This window comes from Pholcus phalangioides, unplaced genomic scaffold (genome assembly GCF_987345545.1).
Source record: "Pholcus phalangioides strain wild (caught in Gottingen) unplaced genomic scaffold, Ppha-v1.0 ptg000017l_1, whole genome shotgun sequence".
In the NCBI taxonomy this organism is placed as follows: Eukaryota; Metazoa; Arthropoda; class Arachnida; order Araneae; family Pholcidae; genus Pholcus; species Pholcus phalangioides.
In genome coordinates, this window is record NW_028301610.1 from 65055459 (window position 1) to 65067695 (window position 12237).

At 35.3% G+C, this 12237-nt stretch overlaps 1 protein-coding gene across 1 annotated transcript in view; it reads left to right on the top strand.

The window, feature by feature from the left end:
• The window catches only part of LOC149074642 (uncharacterized), a 233868-nt gene that overhangs the window by 149778 nt on the left and 71853 nt on the right, over positions 1-12237 (top strand). The window lies entirely within an intron of this gene.

Consider the following 12237-nt stretch of genomic DNA (forward strand, 5'->3'; position numbering starts at 1 on the left):
AAATTCCCTGCGTCACCATAACCTTGCATTGTCCCTCACCAATCGATACTGGTGTCCCCTTGTAAAAGCAGTCGATTGGCGGTGTATTAAAAGTTCATGGCCCATCCTATCCATCCCATTGAAAATTTTGAACACTTCGATCATATCCCCTCGACGCCTGTGTTCATCCAATGTAAACATATTCAAAAAATGAAGTCTCTCTTCATAACTCAAGCCCTGTGTGCCAATAAGGACACACGTAGCTCTTCTCTGCACCCCTTTAACCAAGTCTATGTCCCTCTGTAGGTATGGTCTCCAAAACCTTACAGCATACTCCAGTCCCGGACAAACTAAGCCTCGAAAAAGCGGAAGAATGACTTTAGGAGAACGCGAAGAGACTTTTTTGAAAATGAGACTAAGCATTCTATACGCCTTTTTGACCACCGCTGAACAATGTTCAGAAAACCGAAGCCGCTCGCGTCAATGAGAATTCCCAAATCGGTCACCCTAGTTGCATCTGGGATAGTGATACCATTCAACTCATAAGAAAAAGGTGGGTTGTTCGAACCAAAATGAGCGACCATGCACTTGTCAATGCTAAACGTCATGCTCCATTCATTTGCTCATGTTCCAATCCTTTTCAAGTGGGTCTGAAGCAACTCCCTAACTCCCTATCACTTTGATTCCCAACTACACCCATTAGCTTCTCGTCATCTGCGAATTTGCTAACAATGCCATCGATACCCTAATCGATTTTATCGATAAAAAGTGAAAAAGAATGGGGGCCCAGGACACTTCCTTGAACTCCACCAGTGATGCCTGTCCAATCAAAAAATTCCCCGTTCACCATATCCCCCATAAAATCATGGTATTGTCCAAAACTTTCGATAACCTATGCTTTAAAAACCATGCATAGAAAACAAAATTTGAAGTAAAGATAATGTATTTATAACCAGACAACTGAAATCGGTGTAATCAAATAAAGTTACTGATATTTACTACACATTTTGTCAGCTTGAAATCCTCAAATTGACAAAGGCTAAAAAAACCACCAAAGATAAAAATAAAATCAAACTTTCAAACAGTTTTAAATTTTCTAGTTGATTTTAGATGTAGAGTTTTTAATCTGTGTGTTCCTTTCATATACTGTAGACTCTGGACTATCAGACCTAATGTGGCGGAAGGTGGGCCGGATAACAGAAAAGCCAGATAGGCCATAGTTCTATAAAATTCTCATTCCATCTCTCCAATCATACCATTAAAAAAACCCACTCCTTTTCATACCAAAACCTGCTCTTATTCATATTTTTGGTTTGTTATGTACTGTATGTTTTAAAAATTTATTACAGAAGAAGGAAGTCCTAGAATATTATACACATTTTAAGATGAATTTTATAACTAGCACTATAACAACAAAAGCATTCATTTTGATGGCAAACCTACTTTGACATGTGAATACACCTGAACGGTTTATCTCAGGTACTTGAAATTTCATTGCTTTCTCATTTTGTTGAGGCTCTTAACCCATTAAAGACAACTTTGATTCTTAGAAAGAAGAAAAAACACAGTGGAACCACTCCCACCATTTATTGGCAAAGAAAAAAAATTAAAATGTCGAATGGCAAATTTTCTTACCTACCGACATCAATGGGTAAAATTACTAAAGCATGAATATTATAGATTTTATGTTTTAGTGGTAAATTGAGGGCACTACCTTGAATGACGGTAAGGCCTATTTTGATCCTTATAGCCTCTTCAACTCTAAAGCTTCAAAAAGAGCTAATAAATATTTGTCAATTTTATGTGTTTCATTAGTATTTGTAGACTGTAATAGAAAATTTTTTTTATAAGTATTCGGGGTGGCTAGAACTACTTATAAGGTACACATGTGTACCTAATGAGTAATTCTAGCCACCACGAATAGGTACACACTACTCTGGTACATAGTACTCTATAGTCAAATGAGTTGGAACACTCAATATTTTAACCATAGTGAAATGTATAATTAGATGTGTACTTATTATTTACAAATTTAAAACGCAACATTATATGACATTACCTCGGCAGCCATCAGGAATTGACGTACTAGTTTTATTACACAATGCAAATTATCAAATGCTGCAAAATGAATACTATATATTACATGAAATGATACTTTTTGGAACAATTGTTTTTCAAAACACACAAATACATTTGAAATTTTTTATAGATTACCCTGGTTCTCTTGATTTGCATCTTGGTAATCTGCATTTCAATGCATTTTCACTTTGGAAAAGGACAGCAAAAAATTGTTCCCGCTTGCCGAGAAACAATTCTTTCAGAGTTTTATTCCTCTATACTTCAGTACCTCCCATCTTCCATAGTCGCATTATCTCGTGACCTTGAAAAGCAGAGATCACTGTTGGAAAATAGTTTGTCTACTGCAAAGTACAGTACAGTATTGGAAAAAAAAAGAAACTCTCGGGCATGTCTGCTTTTCACGCTTTGCAAGCACTAAAAGATATTTTTTCCATTTGAGAAGGAAAATTTTCAATCCAAAAATATTTAATTTTTATTCACCCTTCCTTTACCCAAAAACTGTTTTTTTCTTTTCAAGTGGCACAAACATGTTATACTGATTATCCATCCAGTGTCCTTGAAACAGTTGCGGGAAGTCTAGAAAAATGTACAGATATGAGGTTACACAGATTAATTTTTTTGAATTTAATTTTGATTTTTCCCAGAAATTTCTTGCGCTCGACTTTGTCCCCAAAAATTGGATTGGGGCAACCACGGCCCTTTATTTAAATTATTGGCCCTCATCAGAGCTTTTCATCATTAAATTCTCATAATATCCATGATAGTGCACCTGAAGATGGTTTACAATGTTCTCTCAACTTTAAAGCGCAAATGCGAGTCAGTTTCCATTTTAAAAAATAAAGAAATAAAAGGTCTCTTTTACAAGCAGCAGAAATTACTATGGTCGATTATCATTGCATCAAATCCTGATGTTTCCTGAAAAAAATTTTCATTCAGCTAGTAAAAGCACTAGTCTGCCAAATCACAAATCTTAATTTTGCTTTGAAGTTGCCAAATTAACATTTGTGATTGCTAAAATTGAGTGAATGCTAAATTGCCAATGTGATCAAACAACGAGCATTAAATCTTCAATGTTGCCAGATAACGAATGTTAAATTGCCAATGTCACGAAATGATGAGTGCTAAATTGCCAATTGCGCCAAATAATAAGTGCTTAATCGCCAAACATTGTGTTGATTTTTTTGAGATTTTCCCATTTTCCAGTGATTTATTTCTGAGTATAACAAGAAGCCAACAGGAATCATGCTCATGAAATTGAAAAAAAGACAATTGTTTATATTTATAATCAGTTTCTCACTTCCGATTTGGAACATAAGTGGTAGAACCTCACCTCCTGAGCATATAAACACTGCTTAAACTACCTAAGAACATTTAAGGTTTTGTGGTTTCAAAATCATACTCATTCACTCCTTTTCAACAGGGGCGGCTCAAGGGCTATCCTTTGCACGGGGCAGGTACTATTCTGAGTGGTACCAAATTTGAAGTGAATAAAGAAAATAATTGTCAGAAAGTGTGAAAAAAAATGACTTTGAAGTTCTAACTATTTACAATGTAATGATTCTGTAATATAATTCTAAGAATAAAATGTAGGATATATCAATATATTGAGAGAGGGTGAAAATCTGCAACATTTCCAGAACTTTTTAAGGTACAGCTTGACACCTGTGCAGCAGTGGTTGGCTAAATATGACTTTCTGTGGTTTTTAAATTTCAAGTCCACTATTCTGCTGAAGAAAAAAATTTTGCCATAGCAATCATCAGACCTATAACACAAATATTCAGCCAATTAAGCATATCCACGCATCACGATTTGGAAGATAGGTGACACCAACTACTACTGTACTCAAAAGCAGGGTTCATCCTGACTTTTTATCAATTGTTGCAATTTGGCTAATCAGATGAAAAAAGTTGTAGCCAAATGAGAGAGAACCTTAGCTAAATTGACGCGTCATAAAATGCGGATTCCAAAACAACTTGTATCAAGTTCAAGATGAAAATATAAATCAAAATACAAATCATGTGTAAATAAAAATTGTTTAATATAAAATTTAAATGTTTACAGTACAAAAAATATTTTAGTTCTCTAGAATTTGCAGAGATTTTTTTTGCTGTCCACAATTCAAAAGCATTTTCGAAGCTAGAATGCTAATTTCGAATTTCTAGATGCTTGGTCAACTGGGTCAAGCATACAGTTTGGTGCCCCCCTTGAAGGAAGGATAAGAAAGTGAAATTCATGCCCCCTCTGGTTCGGCGCACCAGATCCACATGCTCCCTCCCCATTCTAGTTGCGGCCCTGCATAACTCATATGCCTTAATAACATACTAATAAGGCAAAACACAGACACACCAAAAAAATATTTGATTGCATCGTACAACTTGCCTACTGGGACCATTAACAGGAACAGAAATACTGTTATTTATATTTTTTTACATTTATTCTGTTCCGCCACTTTGTTTTAATGAGATTCATGGTACTAAGGCAAAGATGCCACTCCACCATCATCTATCAGAGGGAAACTGTTTTTTCCTGACTTAGATTTCATTTTGATTGATGTATGATCACTTGTCAACATTTTTATACTGTGTGTTTAACACTTCTATGTCTTATTCATGAAGAAAAGATAATTATATAAATATAATAAAGTAAAAATTATAAGCAATATAAATATAACTAATTATATATATACAGTATATATTAACGAATTATATATATACAGTATATATTAACTAATTATTATACATAATAGAGCTAATAAATATAAGCAACTAAAATCTGTACATAATAACTGGAGGGGAAAGGAATTAGGATACTTTTGATGAAAATCCAAAATTTGCATTGTTTTTATTTTATTTTTTTGGTTCAGAAAAATTCATTCTGTACAACCACACTTGCAGCACGATTAGGTATGGAGTTGAGTTACTTAAATCAGTTCTCAAATTATTTTTAACTCTAAATTTTCAGAATTCAACAACAGGATTCTCAAACAACAGGTTGTTTTTTGCATGCAGGCTCTTGGGGGGTGCGCTCAACTATTAACGCTTCTAGATGAGGTTCATCGTCCCTGTCGCCCTCCACCTTTCTCTGGAACCGTACCGAAAGTAGCTGAACATTGTTCGCACGATTGGCCAACAAAAATTTCACTTCGGAATTTTTGCATATGCGTCAAATGGCCGATTTGACTATCAAGAGGCCGAATGGACACTCGCGATTTGGCGAACTCGATCTTTGCTTTATTCGCCAAATGAAATATTTTGTCGTGATTTGGCGCTATGGCGATCGGCAGCGCGAGCCCTGCTCAAAAGTATAAAAATATTGAATTAAAATTTTTCTATTGAATAAATTAATAATTTACGGGAAAAAATTGAAAACTTATTGTAGAAAATTTTCAGCCTATTTTAGACTGCTGCTGTTCTAGATAAGAAATAATGCCCTCAGCAAGCAAAAAGTGATAGTAATTTTAAATAGATTGGTGGGAAAAGTTTTTCAAGAAAATATGGCAGTCCTTTTTGAATAAATTTGTTTGGTTTTTCATTTTTGTTATCGATCCCAAATATTGTTGCTTTAATTCATAGTTTTTCCCCTTCTAACATTAATTTTAATGCTTTGATTTACATACCCTTGCTCTAAAACTTAATTTTTGCTTTTCCAAAACCTATATTTTTCTGCTCAAAAAATTGCTCCAAAATGAATTTCGTCCCTTCCCACCCCTGTTCTTTGCACACACAGGTAATGTGCCAATTATCTATTACACGGGTCTATTCTTTCCATGGATGTATTATATTAAAAGCTTACAAAGCTTATATAATTTTAATGATATAAATAATATATAAATATAATTGATCATTTTTGTTGCACCACTGTCATTTTCTGCACGCGAGGGCTAATTAGACCGGGACCTACAATTTATTGTCAATTCCGAACGGCAAGCTTGTTTTTTTAACAAGTCTGCCGTTTTTTTTACAGGGTAATCATATATAATTTTATAAGTATATAAGCTTTGACTCGCAGGCTGAGGAATGTCAACTGTAGTTTCATCTGAGCCACATTCGTTAGTCATCTTCCTTACTAAAAACTATAGACCAGCTACTGTCATGAAAAATATCTGAAAGATCACCGTATTCCAGAAAAGCTTCTATTTATTTCATCAGGACTCGTAAATAAAATAAATAAAATAATTGCATTTGATGATTTGAGTAACTAATAAAGTGCACAATGTATATGAACTTTTACTTAAAAGGCATTGTAATAATATCAGAAAGCTGAGAATTCATGGACAGAGAAAAAGAAAAAACAACTCATCTACTTTTTAATCACTTTACATAATTATAGCATAATCATTTGATGTAATCAATTATCGTATATATAATTACTACTTTTATTTTCATGTTATGATTTGTTTAAAGTTATTTTTTCAAACACTGATTATGCATAACCAATATGTGTAAAAACAATATGATGGTTACTAGTAAAACCCTTATCAGAATTAATCAAAAACTTTATTTCTTGAAAAAGGTAATATGCTCATCACCAACGTAAGCCCTTTTGTCATCCGTATGTATCTCCGTAAACAATGTTTTCCCTCAAAATAGTACAGAAATACAAAAAATCTCACATGAGATACTTTGGTGTAACCACAGTTATAAATTTACTGCTCAACACACTGAAGGTATACATACGTAGACTTTCGTACGATTCAATGTGCTGTGTTTAAAAATGACTTAACACTAGAAAGATCAGGAGGGGGGTCGTCTCTGTGACCCCCATTGCTTTTTTTCAGTAATTTTTTAACATATTTTACAGCATGCTATATTTTCATGGCAGAATAGAGTTATACCACAAAGAATTAGTGAGTAAAACCAATGACCTGTTAATATATTTTATTATGTAAGTTTAAAGGATTCTCTGTTTGTGTGTGTGCGCATGCAAATTACCTCCTATGATGAATGTTAGTGTGGAGGGAACTTGAGACACGCATTTTCTATATTCCTTATAGGATTTCAGTGTTAGATCACTTCTAGGTTGTGAATATGATTGATGAATGTAAGTGCTATATTTTTTTCGAGTTTGGAAGTACCTGACAATGATCTTTCTCAAGGGTTTCAACAAAGCTTTTGATTTAGTTTTGAAAAAATTCACATAATTCCAGTGATGTGGAATCAGTATCTGTAAGCAATGAGTTTCGCGTAAAATATTTTGAAATCCTTGATGTCACATTGACAAGAAAGGTCCCACGATATTACTTACTTTCCGTCTGCAGTAGTTTCTTCGCCATTGATAAACAGGATATTATTGAGATAACATTTTGATGTATCTCTAGGTTTTCATTGGTGGCTTCAATGTGTTTAGCATTAATTCGCTCTAGTATCATTTCATTTTGCAACAGCTGAGGCATTTTTCGAGGTATACTTTCATTCTGAGTCGCACATCTATCATCAATACTGTTGCTTGCTTCACAAAGGTTTTGCATCAGGTAGCTTTCATTCTTTCTCTCCTGAATTCTCATCAGCACTACTGCTTTTTCATACACAATCTTTGCTAACTTCTGGAAAGTTTTATCTTCAGTGAATCTATATCTTATTGCCATTTCTACAGCAATCATAAGAATGTGGATATTTCTATGCGTTACAGAATAAACAATTTATTGAACAAAATTACAAAAATACCTGGCAACAAAAGCTGAGACACTGCTGACACTGCTGATTTAAAATCGACATCTGCAGATAAGAATGAAGATAAAAAAAAATTTCGCGAATAGGGATTATATAGTATTGGATGCACAAAGACTATCAGAAGAATTTTGACTCTACAAAATCAATTGTGATAATGTTGGTAGTATTGTTGGCAAATGTGTTCTAAAATGTATGGGAGGGTCAGCTAGACCCCCTTTTGTTTTTCTAGGTATATCTGTTCTTATCTCAATTGTTAAGAAGATAATGAAAAATTCTTTGGTGTACACTAAGAACATGATAATTCAGAAAAAGTTGAGAAATTGTAAAGCTTTTGGTTCACTCTTGACGTATGGGAGGAAAAACAACGCGCAGGGTCACACATACCCCATTCGTCTTTCTGGTATTAAATAACTAAAAAAAAATATTTTCAACATGCCCTTACATTGCTATTTCAAAATCTATGATTTTTAACTATTAAATACGTAAAAATATAAATTAAAAACTACTTCTTTTTCAAGTAAGTTTTTTCGCCACCATTTCGTCAGCCTGCCTTTGTTTTCACTTGTTTTTTAGGTAATATCATTACAAGCTGCTTTCTACCTGAATCGATAGGAAGCTTGAACTTTCATGTATGTGTTTGAAAGGAGTTATAATTTTACATTATCATCTATGATATAATTAGAAACATAAGATTGTATAAAGGTCCACATATTTATACTTCTGGAGCGAAGAGGATAGATATTTAACTAATATGATTGTATGAGAAAACCGTCCATTTCAGCACATTTCACAAACATTAACATTAGGAGAACAGATGTTCTATCATACTTTTTGCTCTTCTCCAGTATCCATTTTGTACCATTTAAAGGTACACTTTTGAAAAAGCTTATGTTATTCAATTCCTTTTGAATTTTTATGGAGCTTTTGCACATCAGCATTGCATTCACTGGTACAATGTCACATGAGAGAAAAGAATCTATTTTTTACTAATTTACTCATGGACAGAGCTCGAGGCCAAGACGAGTCTTATCAGTTTTTGTTTTTTCTCACTATAAATTGAATATATAGAGTGGGGGCCCCACCAAAGATCCCAGCCTAGGGGAAAAATTCCAAAAAATTTGTACATGAGCAAGGGTTTATCGCAAAAATAAGTCGAAGCCACAGAATTGATACTGTTTTCAGAAGTTTTGGTAAAGAAAAATATAATTTTTTTGTTATTTTTTTCCTACATCGTTCAAAATCACTGCTACCAGTGTTTTAAGTAGTTTGAAATTCCTGTCGTTCTAGTTTTAATGTAATCGAAAGAGACATGAAGTCGTGTATTCTGTACCAGTGGCGGATCCAGGGGGGGGCGATGGGGGCGATCGCCCCCCCCAAGAGCCTTTAAACAATAGGTGAAGGGGCGATCGCCCCTCCCAAGAGCCTTCAAGCAAACATAACTCCAGTTACCTCACTTTTTTTCTTTATTAATTCTTAATTTTTTTAATTAATTACCTTTTTTTCTCAAAGTTCCTTTCCCTAAAATTTGTTCCCGAAGTTTCACCTTGAGATTTCTTCTGCTGGTAAGGTCGAAAAAATAAAGAAGTCATAGCCGGAGGAGGGTCAATTGTATTCCCACCAAGGTTCTACAGGGATTCCATACGATTCGGCTGTCACGCTGCCTTTTCGCTTACCCCCTAGCGCCTAAGGGCTCATGTAGAGAGGCAAAAAAATGTACACCCTTCAGTTTTCTTGGTAACGCGCAGTAAAGCACAAGCCATCCAATAAGACGAATCATCGTTTTCTAGCCTTTGTTATCTCTTTTTTTTTTAAATTCAGTCCTGAAACCCGCAAGCTTGACGTGGATCAAAAAATGACCATGTCTTGGAAAAAAACTGTTTTCAGTAAGCAAAAATTTTAAAATTTTAAAATAAATGGATATTAAGAAAATTAATTCTATTACTTTTTGTAGCACATCTGGGGTTTTCCCAGAGAATGAAGCTGCATTCGCTTACGGATTCACTGATGATGACATTAACGGGGGGTTCCCCCACAGGGTGAGGCTAACAGGGCTCAGGACGATTCTTATCAATTTTTGATTTTCACTCTACAAATTCACTATAGTGGGGCCTAAAAGTATGAAAAATCTCAGCAAAGCCCCCCCCTCCTCGAAAACGTAGCTGAAAAGACCTGCGCCAGAAGGTGAGCATTTGAACACACATAGCTTCTCTATAATATCTATGAAAATATAGGCCTCTGCCCCATCTAATAATTAAAGCCTTTGTAATTTGAAATAAGTACCTGGATTAAACATTATAAGTGGATCGCGCGTATAATGCTTTTCCAAAAACCGCCATAAAATCGTTTTAAGCGGAAAAACGCTTTAAACGGGAAATATTAATATTTCCCGTTTAAAGCGTCTCTATGGTCTGAGCATTAGTTGAAGATGGAACCACGAAAATGAATCGCACTAAGCGGGAAAAGGTTCTAAGAGCAGTGCCGCAACCAGATGCTTGGTCAGCATCTTGGTGTCCCTTGGAATGTTAAAGGGCAGGTAAAATGTGGAAATTCACGCCCCCCCCTCCGGTCCAGCGCCCGGGGCACCAAACTTACCTCCTCTTCCCATGTTTCGGCCTTGAGGAACGTTATAAGTGGAATCCACTATATAAAATTGATTGTGTGGAGTCGGATGTTCTGCGGGAATTAAATTTAACCACCATCTTTTCAGACAAAAAATCTGAAAATTAATATTGTGCACTTGATAATCATAATTAAATAATAATGAAAATCATTTCAATTTGCATGAAAGTAAGCTTTTGCTATTTAACGTATCTGTGGCGAAAAACTGTTTTTGAATAGGTTTTTGACAACCATATAGTCTGCACAAAATTGAATAAGAAATTTATTATTTTAAATCGCGCAATATTAGAATTTCATTAGGAAGTTTTTTTACTCTTAAATTTTTCTTAATTATGCAGACAAATTAGTACCCACATATTTTATTGAAATATGCGTCAATTATTTCTTGTTATCGAAAACAGTCTATACTTGTTTCAATAACTTTTCAATGCTATATTTTCATATTTAAAAACATTTTCATATTTTATCTTGACGTCCTATTCGAATAAGCAAGATTTACCATTTAGTATTTCGTGTATTTGTGTTTCCAAGATTTTATATTTCCTGATTAGTAATTCTCTGAAACTCCTGCTAAGGTGGTTCCAAATTAAAGTTTTCATCCTTTATGAGTTGTTTATTTGAAACCGAACCAGAGATTCAGGTTAGGAGATTGAGAGTAATTTTGATGTTCAGTCAGAAGCGCATTTACGGTTTTGCCGATTTGAAGGCTATTCAAATTTCACCGCCCTTCCACTCTAGTCTAATTTTCTCGACTACTCTATTCCCGAATTTTCCATCCCATGTTATAGCCCCCCCCCCCACTCCTGCAAGTACACCTGTATTAAAGTCACTCTTTTAAAGGTCCGTCCCACGAGAGTTTGCTAGGTGACGCTGGATAAGATAATTAAAGTTAAAGATAATAAAAGTCTTTGTCAGGATCCGCGGTCGTCTCGGGCCTCGGGGAAGCAATAATTTTTAAGGCTTTCAATACAAAGGCAGAGGAACGAGCGTCTTCCTTTGTGAATGACCGAACAAGCACGGTTTACTTCACGCCGGCTGTTATTTTTGCGGTTTATGTCCGACAAAGACTTTTATTAACTTTAATTATCTTACCCAGCGTCCCCTAGCAAACTCTCGTGGGACGGACCTTTTAGTCATTTACATGTTTGCACCCTGTTTGGTCACACACGTGTTTGACGCTGGTTTTGGTAATTGTTTCGTTACTTACACGCGCTCTAGACAATACCGTCTTAACGCATTCCCCGCGGGCGGGGGCCTCAAATGCAGAGGGACCTCTGGTTTAAAATTTTAAAAGTAAACGTGTCTCGCCAGGTAGGGGGCTCAGAAAAATTACTTTTTCCGAGAGCCCAGTATACGCTTCTGACGGCTGACTCTAGGCCACTCACTGAACTGGTCCCTCACTCTTTATGTCACTCATTTGATCATTCATTATTCCCGCTCTAAGTCACGCTTTTGCTCATTCACGTGCTTGCAAACTCTCTAGGTCACTCACTGACACGGTCACTTGCTGTCTGGGAAGAGGTGGGTTTATTTGACGGTTATAAAAATTTCACCGCCCTTCTCCCATTTTTCTAATTTTCTTGGCCACTCAATCCTCAAATTTGCCGACCTTCTGAACTTGCCGCCCTGGGCTATAGCCCATTTAGTTCTGTAAATAGGACATTGTCTTCAGTAACGGGGCATGAGGATGGTTAAAATCAGTGTTACAAAAAAAAAAAAATTGAGGGGAAAAACTGAAAAATTACCAGCAAAAAAAAAAGGCTGATGGAATTCAATTTTTCTAGAATTAATAGAGATATGAATTATTAGTACAGTAGACTCGCTAATCTGGCACATGTCACACCAGGGTGTACTGGGTTAACGAAATCGCCGAATTACTGCAGATTGATT